Below are 21,463 nucleotides of genomic sequence, written 5' to 3'. Positions count from 1 at the left end.
CTTTGCACCCTCCAGCCCATCAGAGTTGCTCCACATTCGTAACAGGATGGCAGGACTTCCATATGAAGAAAGACTGGATCGACTAGGCTTATACTCACTGGAATTTAGAAGATTGAGGGGGGGATCTTATTGAAACGTATAAAATTCTAAAGGAATTGGACAGGCTAGATGCAGGAAGATTGTTTCCGATGTTGGGGAAGTCCAGAACGAGGGGTCACAGTTTAAGGATAAAGGGGAAGCCTTTTAGGACCGAGATGAGGAAAAACTTCTTCACACAGAGAGTGGTGAATCTGTGGAATTCTCTGCCACAGAAAACAGTTGAGGCCGGTCCGTTGGCTATATTTAAGAGGAAGTTAGATATGGCCCTTGTGGCTAAAGGGATCGGGGGTATGGAGAGAAAGCAGGTACAGGGTTCTGAGTTGGATGATCAGCCATGATCATACTGAATGGCGGTGCAGGCTCGAAGGGCCGAATGGCCTACTCCTGCACCTATTTTCTATGTTTCTATGTTTCTATGTCTGACTTCACACTCCAGGGAGCTGGTACCTGTACTATCCTTTCTCTCTGCCTTGGCTTCAGGCCTACAGTGCCTTGTATCTCATCATTCACTGATTCTCCTCTTGAATCATTTGCAGTTTAGTATCTACATTTCTTGGCTGAGAACATTGATGTGAGTGTTGCTGTAGCCATATCTTCATTCTCTTTGCCCTCCTTGGACAAATTCTGGGTCTTAGGATCCAAAAAGGAGAAAGGCACACAGGCAGTGGATGTGGTGTAATGACTAAGGGAAAGAAGAAAGAGCTTGAAAGTTTGAGGAGATAATTAGAAGATAGAACCTAAGCTGTGAGAAGTCAGTGTTTAGACTACAATATTGCCAAGAATTGATCTTTCAGTTGTAAAGTTGGACTTAGCTGATTTTCATGCAGCATCTTTTTCTATCATTGCATGCATAGATTGCAGATCTTGGTTAGAGCCACTACTGTTAAAGCTAATCCCTTCTATACCATGCAGTTTTAGTTAAGCTTTTGCAACTACACCTCCTGTTCTCCGGTTATTAGCTGCTGCTGCCTCTCATTACACACCCCCTTTTCCTGCAAGACAGATAAAGGTGAGTTAGGTACTGTTCTTTCTTTGGGTCCTGTCATAGCCATGGTTGAAAATCGACAGGGTGAATTGGGAGTGAGTCTTGCAGTAATGTTTAATGTCTGAGTGAGAAGTGAACCAGACAGCGTTAGATGTGAATGCTGATCAATAGAGATTGATGTTAGGGGAGTGCCGAGAGTGTAGTGCTTAGAAATATATAAAGGCTCATGGTGCAGACTGAGGGATATGCCTTTGAAGGTTGCATTTATTAAGCTCAAGCATGCTCATGAGATCCCTGGACTTGGTGGCACTGCACTTGGGTTGACCTAGTTTATAGAACGTTGTACATTGAATGGTAGAGCACAATACAGGTCCTCTGGCCCACAATGTTGTGCAGACCTTTCACCTTTCTCTAAGACCAATCTAATTCCCCCTTCCAATAGAGCCCTTCAATTTTGCTTTCATCCATGTGCCTACCTAAGAGCTTCTTAAATGTCCCTAATGTATCTGTCTTCACAGCCACTCCTGACACCCATCACTCACTGTGTAAACAACAAATCACCTTAAAATTATTTTCCCTCGTATTAGCCATCTCTGCTCTGGGATAAAGGGTCTGGCTATCCACTCTATTTATGTCTCATCCTCTATCAAGTCGCTTCTCATCCTTCTTCTCTCCAAAAAGAAAATCCCTAGCTTGTTCAACCTCTCCTCAGAAGACATGCTAATCCAGGCAGCATCCTGGTATATCTCCTCTAAAGCTTCCACATTCTTCCAATGATGAAGCGACCAGAACTGAACACAATACTCCAAGTGTAGTCTAAATAAAGTTTTATAGAGCTGCACCATTACTCGTGGCTTCTCCAACCAGTTCTTCACAGGGTTTCCCCAAAATCATACTGGCCAAATTTCTTCCTTTTTTTAACCACCAGGGCAGTGGAGTTTTCTTGCTTCCTTGCCATTATGTTCTTCACTGCTTCCAGTCAGCTTCTGTTTGGAACACTTGCAGCATCTGCTTTTGCTCTGCCCTAAAGAGACATAAGTTTGCTTTAATGTTTCAGGTATTAATGATTTATATATCAGACTTCTACTGATGCACTGAGCTAATGAATAGCATTGTTAGCACTGGATACATAAAGCAATTAGGCAGATGACGAGTGAGCCTGAAGCTGGCAAGTTGCCTTGATCACAAACAATCTCTGTGAGCTAGTCAAGCATCCCAGTCCTGGTAACAATTTCTGGGTGTGTGCAGTGTGGCCTCCTACTATCTCCTGTCAATTTTCACCTGGTAATGCTCTGGGAAGCTCTTTGAGGCTACTTCAAACGCAAATTATTACTGTTGCGTACAAACTTTGAAAAACAATTCATACAGCTTAAGAACACTTCAAAGTTCACACGTCTATTACTCCCATTTTGTGTTCTGTCCAATCTCCCACTATAGCTCCCATTCTGAGTTTTGGGAAGTGCTCCGTCAGTAGACAGTCACAGGACAACTGAAAAAATACAAACAAAAGCACAAATATTTTATCATTAAATAAAATTCTACTGATAGTTTCAATGAATTAATGTGGTGAAATCAGTGGGAACATTAACCTATTCCATTTCTTAGTCACTACCGTACAGTGAATAATATATATCCGTTTAGAATGGTGGCTGATTTGAAAATCAAATCATTCTGCTTCTGAAACTGTTAGGCAAAGTCTATAATACATTAAAGTTTAACTGCAATCAGCTGGTGCCTGGGTTATGTCATTTACAGAGCTGTGTGCATTCATTCACTGTGTTCCTTTAAACTAGAGTGACAAAGAGAATTTCAATAAAGAACATAAACTTCCAGGTTCAGCAAGTTGATCTGATGACAGTAATAGATAAACTAATATTCTTAAATGTAAACAGAATATCTTGAGATGTCATCTTTCCAAGGGAATGATGTTGCCATCTGCAACATAGTTGAAGAAATGCTCCATTTTTATTGAACATTGCGCATAATAGAATCTATAAAGGAAAGCCCTGCTTTCTCTCTTTCAGCCCTTTCTGAAACATTTCATTTCCTTTTCTGTCCGTCTGAAGGAATGTCTGAATCAGATTTAATAGTCACTTCCGAAAATGAATCGAATAAATATTTGAAGAGTAAGATTCCTAGAACTTAGCAGAAAAAAAGATAGGAAGTGTAGCCAATTGGACCTTTTGAAAGAGGCAGTGCATCTATGAAGATCCAAGTAGTTTCCTGTACTGAAATCTTTAATGATTCCTTGTCTTCATGATAGATTAATAACTGAAGCCTCTGAGACTACACTGAAATACCAAAACTAAGGTTATTTTCTCCTTGTTAATATTTAGTATTTTGCTTTAGTCCCAGGTTGGAAAACATAAGACATGAGACATCAGACACAGGAGCAGATAGTTGTAAAAGTCCATCTAGTTCCCTGGTATGGTTCAGGAAAGGACACCTGTGTGACTTCAGTTCCTCCAGTGTAATCCACACTTGCCTACAACCTCAGTTCAGAAGCATTTAGGGATAAGACTAGGTCCACATCGTATGAACCAGTGAATTCTTAAAAAAGGTTATTATAGATGTACCTTCATTGTACAACCATGTATTATGACAATTTAGATGAACACATTGAGCTCAATTGTACTGCAACAAGCTGCCCTCTTGCAATCAGTTCCATCTGTGGTAACATCCAGCTGTACTCAAATAGACCAGATGCATGTCAGTCCAGGAATCCAAGACATCCTGGACTCTGGTGGGAATGTGAAATGGCATGCAACTGAGAGGTCAGAATGACCATTGCAATGAGACACAGGTGCTCCAATGAACAGTTGTCTAGTCTACACCTTGAATTGCAATGTAGGGATGGCCACCTCAAGAGCACCAGATGCAGTGGAGGAGGTTGGATAGCGATGAGAGAGGAGGCAAAAGGACAGGTATTGCCCCTCCTTTGTTTGCAGGGGAAGTGCCAGGGGATAGACAGAGGTGGGTGGCAAGGGGTGAGAAAACCAGAGAGTCATTGATTAAGTGGGTCCTGTGGGGGAAAAAAGAAAGGAGTGAGGAAGAAAAGATGTGACTGATGGTGAGATCCTTTTGCAGCTGCTGGAAATGATGAAGGATGATGTGTTCAATGCAGAGGCCAGTGGGGTGTAAGATGAGGAGCAAAGAAACTCCATCCCTCTACTGTCTGGATAAAGGGGAGTGTTAGAACAGAAGTCTAGGAAATTAGAGGAAATGCAGATGTGGACTCCATCAGCCACAGTAGATTGGAAACCAAGTTTCCTGAGTACAGGAGAACTTTTCAGATTTCCTGGAACTCATCTTGAGACCAGATGGTGAAACATAACATCGCTGTTAATATGATGTTTCTGAAAGTTGTTTATTGAAGTTAGTACCAACATGAGAGTAGGGAATTGAAGAAATTTGAAGAAATCTTTAAATTTGAAGAAATCTGGCGACCTTTTATTCAATATTTTCATATGATTTGCTTTATTGATTTTTGTAATGACCCGCTTCCAGTTATTTTTCCGAAGTTTTGGATTTGATCAGAAAGTCTTTCTTTTCTTGGTATTACTCTCAGGATGGACTGCCCAGTCCTTTTTTCTTCCTTTTTGTTTTTGTTTGTTTAGAATAGTGGGGGGTTTTTCACATAAAAATTTCAAAAAGCCTTTTTTCTCTTCATGAATTGATAAGAGGAGAATTAATTACCTTTTTCCTTATTATACATTCTGTATCAGATTAATACTATGCATGATTTTGATAATGTTTATTTTACCTTATTTATGTATTGTTATTGATATATATATTTGAGATAATTCTCCTCTTACTTGTATATATGCTCTTTTTAAATCAACAAAAAGATTGATAAAGAAAGAAAGAAAGTAGGGAATTGAGAGAGCATCACTTCCTAAAAGAAAAAGTACTTAACACTGTTAGGGGATATAAAATAATTCAATTGATAATAGAGCATCATGTGAAACCATATGCTCGGTATGATGATACCAATATGATATCAAATCTTGAAATTACACTGAAAATTTCAGAAGACTCTAATAAATAACTAGTTTAAAGAATAGTTGTACTCCAGACATACATCCGTCAGTGCTGGAGAGAACTAGTGCTCAGGATAAATCTTATTAAGCTAGATGCTCATCTAACAAATTGTGAAACATTCTTGACCAGTCACAAATCGGAAACATAGGTTATAATAAATTTGCCAGGACTTGAGATGCTGGATGGCTGTTGGAAGGATAACTGTATCACTAGAAGAGAAGAATAGAAGAAAGTGGAGTTCAGGGAGGAGGAAAGGCCTGTAAACGTTGCTGGAGTAGCCCAGTGAGTCAGGGAGAAGAAAAAAGAGAAAACAAAATGGAGCAGATCATTGAGGGCTGATGGAAGCCTGTGCAGGAAAAGGAGGTAATCAGAAGAGCATTGTATCGCAGAAAATGGGGGATGGTGCATTTGCTGAGGTATTTAACAATGAAGATTGAAGGCCCAATGTTGAAGTCTGGTGGAGAGTGGATTTAGGATTGAGAGGGGATTGTCAATGGCCTCGGAAGCTTTCATGATCTCCCTGACCTAAGCACAACATCTATTCCATATAGTAATTCTTACCTCCCCTCATTTGCTGGGATTTTGATGACTGGAACACTGCAGTACCACTGTTGAAGCAAAATGAGAAAGGAAAGAAGTCACAACTTTATTAAAACAGTTTTGAATACGCAGACAGGGAATTAATTAGTTTCTACACAGGTATGTAATGGCTCCATTAAAACCAAAGAGAATGAGTTGGATTAGGTTTTGAAGGTGTTGTAAATTTAAATTTTTACCCAAAGCAGACCCATCCAGAAAGTAGGAGTTTAAATTATTTCATATGTTCCATCAACTGATATTCCAGCCATCCCAGAACATTTCCTCTTCATCGCCTAGAATTGATTAATAAACTTTACAAGATATCTTATTGAACAAATTCTGTGAATCAATATGGATGTTGATTACATTCCTTTTATCTATCACATTGACCATATCTTCAAAACTCTCTTTAATATGTCAAACATGAATGTTTTCTTCATTCCACACTGTCCAAGATTAACATAAACTGTTCAATACAATGATTAGTCTGATCATAAATTATTAATTCAAAAAGTGTGTGTAGAACTAATATTTAGCCAACTTAACTATGGGTTATATTTCTCAATATTCCTGAATAACTGCCATATTATTTACTCTCCATTCTCTTGTACAATTTTCCTTTTTAAGGAGGTTTGAAAGGATGTGGTCAGAAACTTTGACAGTAAATTTTCAACTGTGTGATGCACCTTGTAGGGGTAATACTAATGGCACTTTGTGCTCTGCCTGTTTTGTGAACCAGAAAACTCAATAAACTGCTGGAAATCTGAAATAAATACAGAAAATCCTGGAAACACTCAGCAAATCAGTCAGGATTTGTGGAAAGAGACACTAATACTAGAATTACTCTCTCAGTTTGAAGATACTTCATCAGGGAGATGGTAACTACATAAAGAGAAGGGTGCAAGTGCATGTTCCATTCTTTTACCCTCTGCAAAAGTTCAAAGTAGACAGATTGTGCCATCAATATGTATGAAATGCTGATCCAACTGAAACAGCAACAAAGTGGACTGCAAAATACAGCTAACACCTCTGAACAACCAAAGCAGAAGATGATCCACTTAGTGCCAAGAAGGCTTGATTTTGTTGGTGACTTTTCTATGGAATATTGTTTTGGCTCAAATAGATTTCTTAAAAGATTATAAAGAGTAAGAGAGTGATGTTTCAAAAGCTCAATGAGACTGTGTTGATTTCAAGGCTTCTTGAACACCGACCGGACTTGAGTACTTAAGTTGTAATTCATCCCCTTCATCCTCATATCTAACACAAGAGGGAGATTGAGGCGGTGGTGTGCATGGCAGGTCAACCCAAGGAAGATAAGGGGATAGAAAAGGAAGAAAAAAGATCCACAATGTTATTCAGGTTCAACTCTCTAACGCCACCTAAATCCATTGCTTCATTGAAGAGATCCAAGCTGAAATATCCAAGATAATCTCATCACTAGCGCAGATGTACTTTAGGTCTGCTTGCTTCTGTTAAATTCTTGGTGGCCATAAACTTTCATGAATTCAGTTTGTTTCAATCATGAGATGGAGCACCTGCAATGTGTTCCATTTGTCAAGAATTCTACCTGATGAGAGCTGAATATATCTATTTTTTCTTTGCAAGAGAACTGTAGGCAGTAAGGACTTCTAGTTTATCAAGGATAGTAAGCTACCCCATGCTGCAAAGGGCACGTAGATCAACTCAATGATATGATATATCCAAATGGCAATCACACCTTGAAAGTTCAATTATTGTGTTTACCACACATATGGCAGCATGCTGGTCAATATTTGCAAGTATTCACTTCACAGCGGAGTGCTGTTCCTTCAATAATTCAGCCTCCACAGCAAATCAAAGGGTGGCTACTGCACAACACGGACCATAGTCACATGGTTCCACACTTGGGCAGAAAGACTCACGCAGGTGACACCGTGCCTACAATGAAAGTCATGCTGTCACATGGAAAATAATGAGGAAGGACATCTGCATTAACAAAGGTTCAGTGGGTCATTCTTCTCTGAATACACCCTGTTGTTCTCCATCCTAAGGTGAGACACATTGGGACTCATCGTGGTCTGCTCTGTACTGTATTTGGAATATTACAGATTAGTTGTACAGGCCCTATTCTTCTGCACATAATGCCTTGGGCCCAGTTTAATTCTGGGGAAAGAAAGTCCCAAAAAGCGAGGAGGCTTGTAATCATCTTATGATTATTCCTGTGATTACTACTCATTGGCATCTGAAAATTCACCCTCTTTTGTTGCTTTTTAGACTGTGGCAATGGTGACCTTTTGTATTCATTCCTGCTTTTATGCTTTTGCTCATCAGTGCTAATCCAGCCCTCTTCCTGACCTCTCAACAACAAAACCCTTTTGCCAGCTCTTATGATACATAACACGCATCTTTACATTTCAATCTAGTCTTTGTGGAATTTTTAGAGCAAAAAATGGATTTTTGTGAAGTTAATAGAATTCTGAACTAACACAAAAAAAACTTCTATGTATTTTCACATCAGTACACAATTTTCAATTTAATCTTATTTTAAGTTGGTGAAGTCAGTTGAGTATTTTGACCTCTACCATACTGAACCCTTGAACTCATAACCATGTATTACACAGTCCTCATCTTCAGTGGCAAAGACAGCATTTTTCTAAAGAAGACCATGCAAAACAAAAAAAAAGACAACCTTTATCATCTGAACTTGCTTTAAACTTTCTCTGCAAATATTTTCATTGTAGCTTCATTACTTCTGGAATTATTGTGCAAACGTAAAACTCAAGTCAGTTACTGATATAATTTTCAAAACTTATTAACTATTTACAGTTAAATTAATGTGCAATTCACACAATTGTACACTTTTTATAAGCCAGAAGTCTATAGACTAGAATTATTGTTTATAATTTAAACATAATCTTAATTGATTAACACCCTCTTTTCAAGCCTAAATCTATAGTTGAAAAGCAGAAACTGGTGGCTTGCAAGTCATCTAAAATTGAGACCAGGGCTTCATTTTAATAGCAGAGATAAATTTCTACTACCAATTGTGTTCAGAGTAACTCAGCCTGTATTGGTATTTGAAATTTGAGGATGCTGCTGCCAGCCATCAATTAAATCTTTAGAGTAAAGTCATGAGTGAAATTGTATTGAGCTAAGTATGCCCAACAAAGAGCCTTGTTAGCTGGAGAAGGCATAGCTCATTTTCTGCATATATTTTCACTAATTATGGAGGAAGCTGAAATGATCACTGAACTTTTGTTTGCATGCAGAAATCTATTGGGTTTTATTTTAATTATATTTTTATGGCAATTAGATGCATTTCAGTAGCTTGAGAATACAATTAGTAAGGGATGATCAAATGGGTTTTTACAACAATCCAGTCATTTCATGGTCACCCTTCCTAATGGTAGCTTTTTTATTGCATTAATTTAATTATAACCTATCTTATATGTCTGAGGTACTTTGGTGTGCTTTAAACTTGTGCCTCTACACTATTAACCTGTTACTATTTTCTGATCTGGCTTGGGATAATATACCCTCCTCAATATCTCAGCCATAACTGGGGCTAAGTACACAAATTGCATGTGAATGTCAAAGCAGATCGTCGGCTATAGTGGCCAGACAATGGGCACATGCAGCCAAGTTTTGCATTCCACCTTCCTTAAAAATGTAAAGACTTCCTCAATCTCTTTGCTTTATTGTGACTAAAGTGAATCATAGGATACATTAGTCACACAGTCGTGACCTGCTCTTTCAATACAATAGGTGAAAGCTATATATATAAAATGCATCTGGCAATGACTTTGATTTTGTCTTTAACCTCCCGGCTTTTCCTTTCCAGCCCCTCTTCCACTGGCTGTCCAACTATTTTGAGTGAGTTATTGCAGTCTCCTTCTGTAACTTTCATTTGTTAGTTTTCCAAAGCTGTAACAGGTAAACCATATAAAGAAAACAGATTTAATGCCTCACCATATTGATTTTGCCTGTGTACTGCCTCCCCAGTAGCTCGACCTTACAGACCAGAAGTTTCTTTGCTGAACTGAGCTAGCCAATGAAATGCATTTCAAATTGTTCAGAGGTGAAAGTGGTGTGCAAGTTGGGTGGAGGGAATGTGAAAGCAAGTGCTAAGAGGAATAATGGGAAAGAAGGAATAGGGCCAGTGGGTTACTGTCTCATCTGATCATCCTTTGAATTCTGCTTGAGCTAACATAGCTGGGCATTATAAACAAGAGAAAATCTGCAGATGCTGAAATTATCTTCTATTTCACGCACATCTGCTCTTACCCCATCCTCCCGCCAACCTAACAGGGATAGCGTTCCTCTTTCCCTCACCTACCACCCCATCAGAATTCACACCTAACACATGGTTCTCTGAAACTTCCGCCTCTTCCAACGGGATCCCACCACTAAGCATATCTTGCCCTCCCCCCAACTTCCTGCTTTCTGCAGGTATCGCTCCCTATATGATCCCCTGTCTATTCATCCCTCCCTACTAATCTCTCCAAAGGCACTTATCCTTGTAAGCAGAACAAGTGTTACACCTGCCCCTACACCTCCTCCCTCACTACCATTCATGGCCCTGAACAATCCTTGCAGGTGAGGTGACACTTCACCTGTGACTCTGTTGGGGTCATTTACTGTGTTCAGTGCTCTCGGTCTAGCCTCCTGTACATCACTGAGACCTGACATAGATTGGGAGACCACTTTACCGAGCACCTTTGCCAGAAAAAGCAGGGTCTCCCAGTGGCCACCTATTTTATTTCCACTTCCTATTCCCATTCCGATATGATCATCCATGGCCTCCTCCACTGTCATAATGAGGCCACACTTAGGTTGGAGGAACAACACTTTATATTCCATTTGCGTGCCTCCAACTTGATGGCATGCACATCAATTTCTAAAATTTCCAGTAATGCTTCCCACCACCATTTCCCATCTCCTTTTCTCTCTCTCACTTTATCTCCTTGCCCACCCATCGCCTCCCTCTGGTGCTCCTCACCCCTTTTTTCTCTTCCATGGCCTTCTGTCTCTTTCACCAATGAACTTCCCTCCCCCTCCAAGTTTCACCTGTCACCTGGTTTTTCTCTCTCCCCTCCCCCCACCTTTCAAATCTACTCCTGAGCTTTTTTTTCCAGTCCTGCTGAAGGGTTTCGGCCTGAAATGTCCATAGATGCTGCCTGGCCTGCTGAGATCCTTCAGCATTTTGTCTGGGCGTTATGAAGATGTGATCTGGTTGCAATTCTTTCTTCAGCAGAGAAGTGGCCAATCATTCCTGAAGCCCTCTGTGAAAAATGAACTGGGGAATGTCCCAATTCTCCAGAATAATAATCCAACAGGGAATGAAAACTTAAAGAGTGTAGTTCCATGTTTAATCATCAAACTCTTCACCAGATGAATAAATAGATAACCTATCACTCTTGAAACTGCATTACTCTTTATCATAAGAGATAAAAATATGAAACAGTAAGTTTCACTGTGGAAGGACTGTTAATTAGCTACTGGAGCTAAAATGTAAAGTCTGGGCTTGGCTCCACTTATCTTTTTTTTGTATCAGATCAGTATTAGCAAAACATAACCCACAATAAAAACATGCAAAAACACATAATAATGAATGTAAGGCATTTGATTGTTAGCTGCCTGTCTTCCAACTGGCTGCCTCTGTGAGATGTTTTGTGAAAACTAGCAGCCACAGGCTCCCTCCCAAAGGGCTTTGACAGGACCTGCATTGAATTACTGATGGATGCTGCTTTCCACAGAGCATCCAATACCTTTCGCATCTCTGAAAGGAGGTGAAGCACAAATCTTGAGTGCACAGCTATTCTGATTGAATGGATTGCTGCTCTTAACAGCGATGGCCAAATCCCGTGAATGAATAAAAGGCATCTATCTATATACTGAGAACAATTTATGTGGAGCTGTAATGAGATTGAATCAATCTTCTTTCAAGACACTTTTTACAAAACACTTGCCTCGTCTATGCGAGATCTACTGATGCAAGGAATTTCAATATTTTAACCTTTACCATGCTTTCATATTTTTAACATGTAACAAGAGGGCATAGAAGGCATTGAATTCGCTGCCATTCATGCTGTTGGGTTTCGCTTTGTAGGAAGTAATGTCTTGCAAACCCTGCCAGAGTTGCCGTGCATCCAATGTCGCCGCCAGCCTCGTTCGAAATTGTCTCTTCGCCCTTGAAGTAGCCCTCCACAACACTAAGCAGCTACCATCAACAGATCATTTGTAGTACCAGAGGAAGTAACACACTGGACCATTGCTACGCCACCATCAAGTATGCCTACCGTGCTATTCCACACCCTCACTTCGAGAAGCCTGATCACCTGTCTGTACTTCTACTCCCTGAGTATAGGCAGAGACTGAAGACTGGAGTACCAGTAGTGAGGACCAAGGGAAGCACAGGAGCGCCTACAGGACTGCTTTGAATCAGTGGACAGGACTGTATTCAGGGATTCATCTTCGAACCTGGATGAGTATGCTGCAGTTGTTACCAACTTCATTAAAACCAGTGTGGATGGGTGTGTGCCCACAAAGACTTGCTGTACATTCCCAAACCAACAGCCGTGGATGAACCAGGAGGTACGTCATCTGCTGAAGGCTAGATCTGTGGCATTCAAGTCTGGCAACCCAGGCCTGTACCAGAAAACCAGGTATGATTTGTGGAGGGCTATTTCAAGGAGAAAGAGACAATTTCAAACAAGGTTGGAGGTGACATTAGATGCACGGTAACTCTGGCAGGGCTTGCAAGACATTACTTCCTACAAAGCAAAACCCAATAGCATGAATGGCAGTGATGCTTCACTATCAGATGAACTCAACACCTTCTATGCCCACTTTGAAAGGGAGAATACAACTACAGCTGTGAAGATCCCTGCTGCACCTGATGACCCTGTGCTCTGAATCTCAGAGGCCAATGTTAGGCTGTCTTTAAAGAAAGTGAATCCTCGCAAGGCAGAAGGTCCCGATGGAATACCTGGTATGGCTCTGAAAACCTGTGCCAATGAACTAGCGGGGGTATTCAAGGACAATTTCAACCTCTCACTGCTACGGGAGGAAGTTCCCACTTGCTTCAAAAAGGTAAGAATTATACCAGTGCCTAAGAAGAATAATGTGGGCTGCCTTAATGGCTATCGCCTGGTAACACTCTCATCGACAGTGATGAAATGCTTTGAGAGGTTGGTCATGACTAGACTGAACTCCTGCCTCAGCAAGGACTTGGATCCATTGCAATTTGCCTATCGCCACAATAGTTCAATGGCAGACGCAATCTCAATGGCTCTCCACACAGCTTTAGACCACCTGGACAACACAAGCACCTATGTCAGGAAGCTGTTCATCGACTATAGCTCAGCACTTAACACCATCACTCCCACAATCCTGATTGAGAAGTTGCAGAACCTGGGCATCTGTACCTCCCTCTGCAACTGGATCATCAACTTCCTAACCGGAAGATCACAATCTGTGCAGATTGGTGATAACATATCCTCCTCACTGACGATCAACACTGGTACACCTCAGGGTGTGTGCTTAGCCCACTGCTCTGTTCTCTGTATACACATGACTGTGTGGCTAGGCAAAGTTCAAAAATTATCTATAAATTTGCTGATGATACAACCATTGTTGGTAGAATCTCAGGTGGTGTCTAGAGAGCGTACAGGAGTGAGATATGCCAACTAGAAGAGTGGTGGCACAGCAACAACCTGGCACTCAACATCAGTAAGACGAAAGAGCTGATTGTGGACTTCAGGAAGGGTAAGACGAAGGAACACATACCAATCCTCAGAGGGATCAGAAATGGAGAGAGTGAGCAGTTTCAAGTTCCTGGGTCTCAAAATCTCTGAGGATCTAACCTAGTCCCAACATATCAATGTAGTTATAAAGAAGGCAGGACAGCGGCTATACTTCATTAGGAATTTGAAGAGATTCGACATGTCAATAAATACACTTACAAACACTTACGAATAGATGTACCGTGGAGAGCATTCTGACAGGCTTCATGAATGTCTGGTATGGGGGTGGGGGCAAGCTACTGCACAGGACCGAAAGAAGTTGCAGAGGGTTGTAAATCTAGTCAGCTCCATCTTGGGTACTGGCCTACAAAGTACCCAGGACATTTTCAGGGAGCGGTGCCTCAGAAAGGCAGCATCCTTTATTAAGGACCTCTAGCACCCAGGGCATGCCCTTTTCTCACTGTTACCATCAAGTAGGAGGTACAAAAGCCTGAAGGCACACACTTAGCGATTCAGGATCAGCTTCTTCCTCTCTGCCATCCGATTCTTAACTGGACATTGAACCCTTGGACACTACCTCACTTTTTTTTAATATACAGTATTTCTGTTTTTTGCACATTTTTAATCTACTCAAAATGCATATACTGTAATTGATTTGCTTATTTATTATTATTAATATTTTATTTAATTTTTCTCTTCTATATTATGTATTGCATTGAATTGCTGCTGCTAAGTTAATAAATTTCACTTCACATGCCAGTGATAATAAACCTAAGACGTACAAAATAGCTGGATGAACTCAGCAGGTCGGGCAGCATCCGTTGAAAGAAGCAGTCAGCAGATGCTGCCCGACCTGCTGAGTTCATCCAGCTTTTTTGTACGTCTTGATTTGACCACAGCATCTGCAGTATACTTTGTGGATAATAAACCTAATTCTGATTCTGATTCTAGGGAGGGATTATTATAGAAAGAGTCAATTTTTTTGTTTTCAGTGGCTGTGGTGGTAGTTAATAGTGTGATTCCTATGCCACTCAGTTAGCCACCCCCACATGGGAGGAGTTCACAAAGAGGGTTATCAATAAAGTTCAGCTGAGTATACTGCACGCTGGCGTCCTGGTGTGCTCTGCACAATTTTCCAATAAAGTACATAACATGGTGTCAGAAATAATTGATTGTCAATGATTAATGCTACAGACCAAGTGAGATCCCTCACAAGAAAGAATTTACAGGAAATCTTCTTTACATCTATCTATGACAAATATCCAGAGACGTATCAACCTAAACTGCCCGTGCTACTTTGCTAATAGTATGCACCATGAGTCTTGAGCTGAGAAAGGGCCAGGGTTTCAGGGCAACCCTTTCAAGCTGCAGTGCAAACTGAAGTGGATACATTGCAACAATCTGTGGGCCACTAGCCTGGGGGAGTGCACCAGAGGCACTGACAAAGCAGAGAATCAGAGAAGTCAGTCAAACTCTCATGGGGAGAAAATAAGATTTTTGTAGTTCAAATAAATAAAATAATAAATAAACAAACTGTTGCAAGGACGTGGCTGGGGACGAACCCAAGTGCAGGACACAAGCGCGGAGACAGAGTCGGGAGGCATTAGCACCGTAGCGAGCAGGGAATAGGTATCCAGGAGAGTCTTGACACGGAGACAAGGTTCACGTAGAGAATCCAGGAAACAATGCGGAACTTAGAACTAACCTGACAGTCCATGAAATGAGGTTACTCACACAAGAGCTGACCAACGTACTGGCAGCTTCTTGTTGTGATTCCAGGGTTTTTATCCTGCATTTACTGATGGGAAGCAGGTGTGTGTAATTAGTGGAACTGGGAATGATTGGAAATTAGACGAGGGGATTGAGGCCCAATTACTGAGATAATAGCAAGGTAGAGCATTGCCCGACAGGACCATGACAGTACTCCTCCCCCTCAACGGGAGCCTCCAGGTGATCCTCCAGGCCTGTCTGAATGGTCCCGATGGAAGTCCTGGATGAGGGAAGGGTCCAGAATGAAGGAGCGGGGAACCCAGGGACGTTCTTCTGGACCGTACTCTTCCCAGTCTACCAGGTATTGGAAACCCCTGCCCTGACGGTGCACATCCAGTGGTCATCAGACAGTGTATGGTGGATGGTTGTCGATGATACGGGCAGGTGGGGGAGTTTCAGCCGGAGGACACAGGTGCTGATGGAAACTGGCTTTAATTGGGAAACATGAAAGGTAGGGTGGATGCGCATTGATCTTGGCAGTTTAAGTCAGACTGCTGTGGGATTGATGACCCTTTCGACCTTGAAAGCTCCCAGGAAGCGAGAGGCGAGTTTCTTAGGCTTGTTTTTGAGTGGGATGTCCTTGGATGAAAGCCACACCATCTGCCCAGGTCAGTACTCTGGTGCTGGAGTCCGGTGTCGGTCAGCAGTCTACTTATTGCGATTTGCTGATCTGAGTAGGGCCATATGTGTCTCCTCCCAAGCCTTAAGGCACCGATTAATATGGTCCTGAACAGACGGCACTGCAATTTCCTCTTCTTGTGCGGGGAACAGCGGGGGTTGGTACCCAAGGGAGCACTCGAAAGGAGACTTCCCAATGGGAGAGCTCACCAGAGTTGTGGGCATACTCAACCCACGGGAGGTGGTCACTCCACGTAGACAGATTGTTTGCTGTTACACAACATAGCGTCACCTCCAAGTCCTGATTGCCCCGTTCCGTTTGCCCTTTCGTCTGGGGGTGGAAGCCAGATGACAGGCTGACCGAGGCACCTAAAGCTTGTCAGAAGGCCTTCCATACCTGCGAGATGAATTGCAGACCTCGATCAGAGATGATGTCCGCAGGGATTCCGTGGAGGCGGAAAACGTGACAGATGAGAAGGTCTGCGGTTTCCTGAGCAGAAAGGAGTTTAGGGAAGGTTACAAAGTGCACCGTCTTGGAGAACTGGTCCACCACGGTGTGGACTGTGGTGTTTCGACGGGAAGGGGGTAGACCGGTGATGAAGTCTAGGGCGATGTGCGACCAGGGTAGAGGACGAACTAATCCCGCAGGTGGCCGATGAGAGTCTTTTCCACAGGCACAGAAGGAACATGCCGAGACATAGGAATGGGTATCTGTCTCCATGGATGGCCACCAAAAGTGTCTTTTCAGGACAGCCAGGGTCCGATCACTCCCGGGCTGGCAAGCGAACCGAGATGTGTGCCCCTACTGGAGAACCCGAGATATGACAGAATTGGGCACATACAGGCGATTGCTGGGTCCATTGCCAGGGTCAGGGTCATCCCATTGGGCTTCCTTTACTTTGGACTCGATCTCCCAAGATGTTTGGAGTATAGTCCCTAGGTTGTAAGTGTCCTCCTTGCAGTCATATTGGTGGGAGAGTGCGTCCAGCTTCCCGTTCTTGGACCCTGGACTGTATGTGAGGGAAAACTTGAACCATCCAAAAAAGTTATGCCCAATGGGCCTGGTGGGATTTTAAATGTTTGGCAGTCTGAATATAACCCAAGTTCTTATGATCAGTCCACACAACAAATGGGTGTTCTGCCCCGTCCAGTCAGTGCCTCCATTCTTCCAATGCTAGCTTGACCGCCAGTAGTTCCCGATTCCCCACATCGTAATTCCGCTCACTGGAGGACAGTAGGCGAGAAAAGGCGGCACAGGGGTGAAGCTTTTCATCCGAACTTGATCATTGGGACAGGACTGCTCCTATCCCGGAGTCAGAGGCGTCCACCTCGACAATGAATTGAGGGGAAGGGTCTGGATGGACCAGGATGGGAGCGGTTGTGAAACGCCTCTTCAGGCCAGTGTCTCAAGCCGAGTCAGCTTCAGAGTCCCAACAAAAAGGTGTGGTAGGCAAGGTAAGCCGGGTAAGGGGGGCTGCCACTTGACTGTAGTCCCTGATGAATCGGCGGTACAAGTTCACAAACCCCAGGAACCGTTGAAGTTGCTTGCGGGTCATGGGTCTGGGCCATTCTTCCACCGCCTGGATTTTCCTCGGGGTCTGCTCTCACCTGCCCGCTCTCGATGATGTAGCACAGGAAGCTGACCGAAGGAACGTGGAACTCGCATTTTTCCGCCTTCACAAATAACAGGTTTACCCACAGTCTCTGGAGGACTAGACGGACATGATGAATGTGTTCCTGGGGACTGCTAGAAAATATTAAGATATCATCGAGGTAAACGAATACGAAGCGATTAATAAAGTCCCTCAGCACCTCATTGATTAGGGCTTGAAAAATGGTGGGAACATTGGTGAGGCCAAACGGCATGACCAAGTATTCGAAGCAGCCCAGGGGTATATTAAAGGCCATCTTCTACTCGTCTCCCTCCTTCATCCTGACTAGATGGTATGTGTTACGAAGGTACAACTTTGAGAGGCTGGTGGCTCCCTGAAGGGTTCGAATGCTGAATTAGTGAGGGGTAGTGGGTACTTATCTTTAGCTGTTATATTGTTTAGGCCTCGGTAATCAATACATGGACAAAGCAACCCATCCTTCTTTTCTACAAAGAAGAAACTGGCGCCTACCGGGGAGGATGAAGGTCTAATAATGCCCACCGCGAGGAACTTGCTAATGTATTTCTCCATGGCCTCCCTCCCTGGTCGGAATTTGTTATAAAGATGGATAGCAAGGCCCCGGGAAGGAGGTCGATGGCACAATCGTACGGGTGGTGCGGAGGCAGGGAAAGAGCCCATTGTTTACTGAATACCCGTCCCAGGTCATAGTATTCTGTGGGGACTCTGGACAAGTCAAGGGGTTCCACGACAGGTGGGGTCGCGGTAGCTTCCCTGGGAGATGGGGCCGACCGCAGACAGGTGGCGTGGCAAAACGGGCTCCAGCTAGCTATCCTCCTGGTAGACCAGTTGACGTGGGGGTTGTGGTGGTTTAGCCATGGGTATCCTAGAACTACAGGGGCTTGAGGCAAATGGATGAGATTGAATCGTACCTACTCCCAATGGTTTCCGGAGAGAATCAAGGTCAAAGGTGGCGTACAATGGGTCACCCAAGCCAGCAGTTTTCCGTCCAGCGCCCGGGCCTCCCGAGGTATTCCAGCTTGGGAGGCTATGTACTCATTCAGCAGATTTCTCTCGGCACCAGAATCCACCAAGCGGATACAGGGACTGTTGTGGGTGATTCACGATAGCCGGGATCTACATCCGGATCTGGGGAAATGAAGAGAGTGTCGTCTGACTCACCAGAACAGTAGGAGTGGGAGCTCTGTGAGGAACGGAAGGGAGAGAGAGGTTAGGGCTGGTTGAAGATGGTAAGGTGGGCCATGGGGTGACCCGGGGAGCGGGGTGACTGGACTTATCTCTCAGACGCTCTCGAAGTCGATTATCTAACCTGATGGTAAGAGCGACCAAAGAGTCCAGGCTGTCCGCATCATCCCTTGCTGTTAATTCATCTTTTATCTTGTCAGAGAGACCCCATCGAAACACTTCCCGTAGTGCCTCGTTATTCCATCCAGAGTCGGCTGCTAGTGTTCCGAACTCTATAAAGTATTCTGCTATGCTTCGCGAGCCTTGACAGAGAGTCAGTAGGCGCCTAGAGGCGTCCTTATCGCGAATAAGCTGTTCAAAACCCTTCCTCATTTCAGAGAAGAAGGAGGAACATACCTCTGCCCGGTTGTCCCAAATCACAGTGGCCCATGCTAAGGCATCCCCTTGTAACAGCCCCATGATGTATGTGATTTTTCATCTGTCCAAGCTGTACGTACGTGGCTATTGCTCAAGAACCAGAGCATTGTAGTAAAAAGGCCTGGCACTTCCCTAGGTCCCCAGCGTAGGGTTCCAGTTCGGGTATGTACGGCTCTTGAGCTGATGGTATTGCCGACCCAAGGAGTGTAGCTATCCCAGGCTGTGTGGTTTTGTCAGACTGGGTTCGTCAAAGGGACAGAGTAAGGGGAGCGGATACCCAATCAACCTGCTCACTGACCTTCATTACATCCTCAGACAGGGCATGAAGATTTTTCATGATTCCTCCGAACAGTTGGTCATGGAAGTCCAGTAGGTAGCTCTGGCTGACGAGGGCCTGTTGCACAGGGTCCGTATCTGCTGGGTTCATTCTTGGCCAGTTTGTTCTGTTGCAAGGATGTGGCTGGGGATGAACCCAAGTGCAGGACATAGGCACGGAGACAGAGTCGGGAGGCATTAGCACCATAGCGAGCATGGAATAGGTGTCCAGGAGCGTCTTTACATGGAGACAAGGTTCACGTAGAGAATCCAGGAAATGATGCGGAACTTAGAACTGACAGCCCCAAAGAACCATGAAACGAGGTTACTCATACAAGAGTCGACCAACAAACTGGCAGTTCCTTGTTCTGATTCCAGAGTTTTTATCCTGCATTTACTGATGGAAGGCAGGTGTGTGTAATTAGTGGAACTGGGAATGATTGAAAATTACACGACGGGATTGAGGCCCAGTTACTGAGGTAATAGCAAGGTAGGGTGTTGCCCGACGGGACAATGACTCAGCCAAACAGGAAAATGGAGCAAATACCTGCAGTACCTATATCTTCTTGCCTAATAAAGCCCTCTGAGGCATTTGGTTTCTCTGACCTAGGGGACTTTGAGAGATGATTCAGGCACTTTGAGAGATTTAGGGTTGCAAGCAATCTCACTCAGACTTCAGAAGAGCATTAAGTAAACACACTGATACACTGCATGGTTGACAAAGCAGTTGACAAATGGGGGGATTAGGGCTGAAGATACTCAGGAAAAGGAGTACAAAACAGTGCAGGACAAATTCCTCCAATATTTCACAGGAGAATGAAATCGGATATATGAGGGGGCAAAGTTCAACTCCAGAAAACAGGAGCCAGATGCTTGTTCCTGCCCCACTGAACTCAAATCTGCATTCCTCGACTCTGCTTTATCACCCCCCCCCCCACCGATTCACCTACATCCATGACACTTCACGATCTTTTCAAGGATTTCAGGCCCTCATCATCTCAGTTTTTCAATGGATGTCCAGTCCCTCTATACCTCCATCCCCCACCAGGAAGACCACAAAGCTCTCTGTTTCTTTCTGGACACCAAACCCAACCAGTTCCCCTCCACCACCACTCTCCTCCACTTAGCGAAACTTGTCCTCACTCTAAATAATTTCTCCTTTTGGTTCTCCCACTTCCTTCAAACAAAAGGGGTAGACATGGGCACTCGCATGGGTCCTAGCTATGCCTGCCTGTTTGTCGGCTATGTGGAACAGTCTTTGTTCCAAGCCTATACTAGTGACCGTCCTGTACTTTTCCTATGCTACATCAACGACTGCATTGGTGCTGCTTCCTGCACATGTGTTGAACTCTTCGACTTCATCCACTTTGCCTCCAACTTTCACCCTGCCCTCAAATTCACCTAGTCCATTTCTGATGCTCCCCTTCCTTTCTCGATATCATTATATCTATCTCTGGAGACAGCTTATCTACTGATGTCTATTATAAACCAACAGACAGCTACCTGGACTATACCTCGTCCCACCCCTGCTACTTGTAAAAATGCCATCCCCTTCTCTCAATTCCTCTGTCTCCATCGCATCTGCTCTCAGGATGAGGCTTTTCATTCTAGAGTGAAGGAGATGTCCTTCTTTTTCAAAGAAATGGGCTTCTCTTCCTCCACCATGGCTGCTCTCAACCACATCTCTTCCATTTCACACACGTCTGCTCTTCCCCATCCTCCCAGCACCCTACCAGGGATAGGGTTCCTCTTGTCCTCACCTACCACCCCACTTGCCTCTGCGTCCAGCACATAATTCTCTAAAACGTCCGCCACCTCCAGCTGGATTCCACCACCAAACACATCTTCCTCACCCCCCCCACTTACTGCTTTCCGCAGGGATCGCTCCCTACGCAACTCCCTTGTCCATTCATCCCTCCCCACTGAACTCCCCCCTGACACTTACCCTTGCAAGTGGAACAAGTGCTATACCTGCCCCTACACCTCCTCCCTCACTACCATTCAGGGCCCCAAACAGTCCTTCCCGGTGAGGTGACACTTCACCTGTGAGTCTGCTAAGGTCATGTACTGTGTTTGGTGCTTCCGGTGTGGCCACTTGT

Source organism: Hemitrygon akajei, chromosome 12 (assembly GCF_048418815.1).
Source record: "Hemitrygon akajei chromosome 12, sHemAka1.3, whole genome shotgun sequence".
Taxonomy (NCBI): Eukaryota; Metazoa; Chordata; class Chondrichthyes; order Myliobatiformes; family Dasyatidae; genus Hemitrygon; species Hemitrygon akajei.
This window is presented reverse-complemented; position numbering follows the sequence as displayed.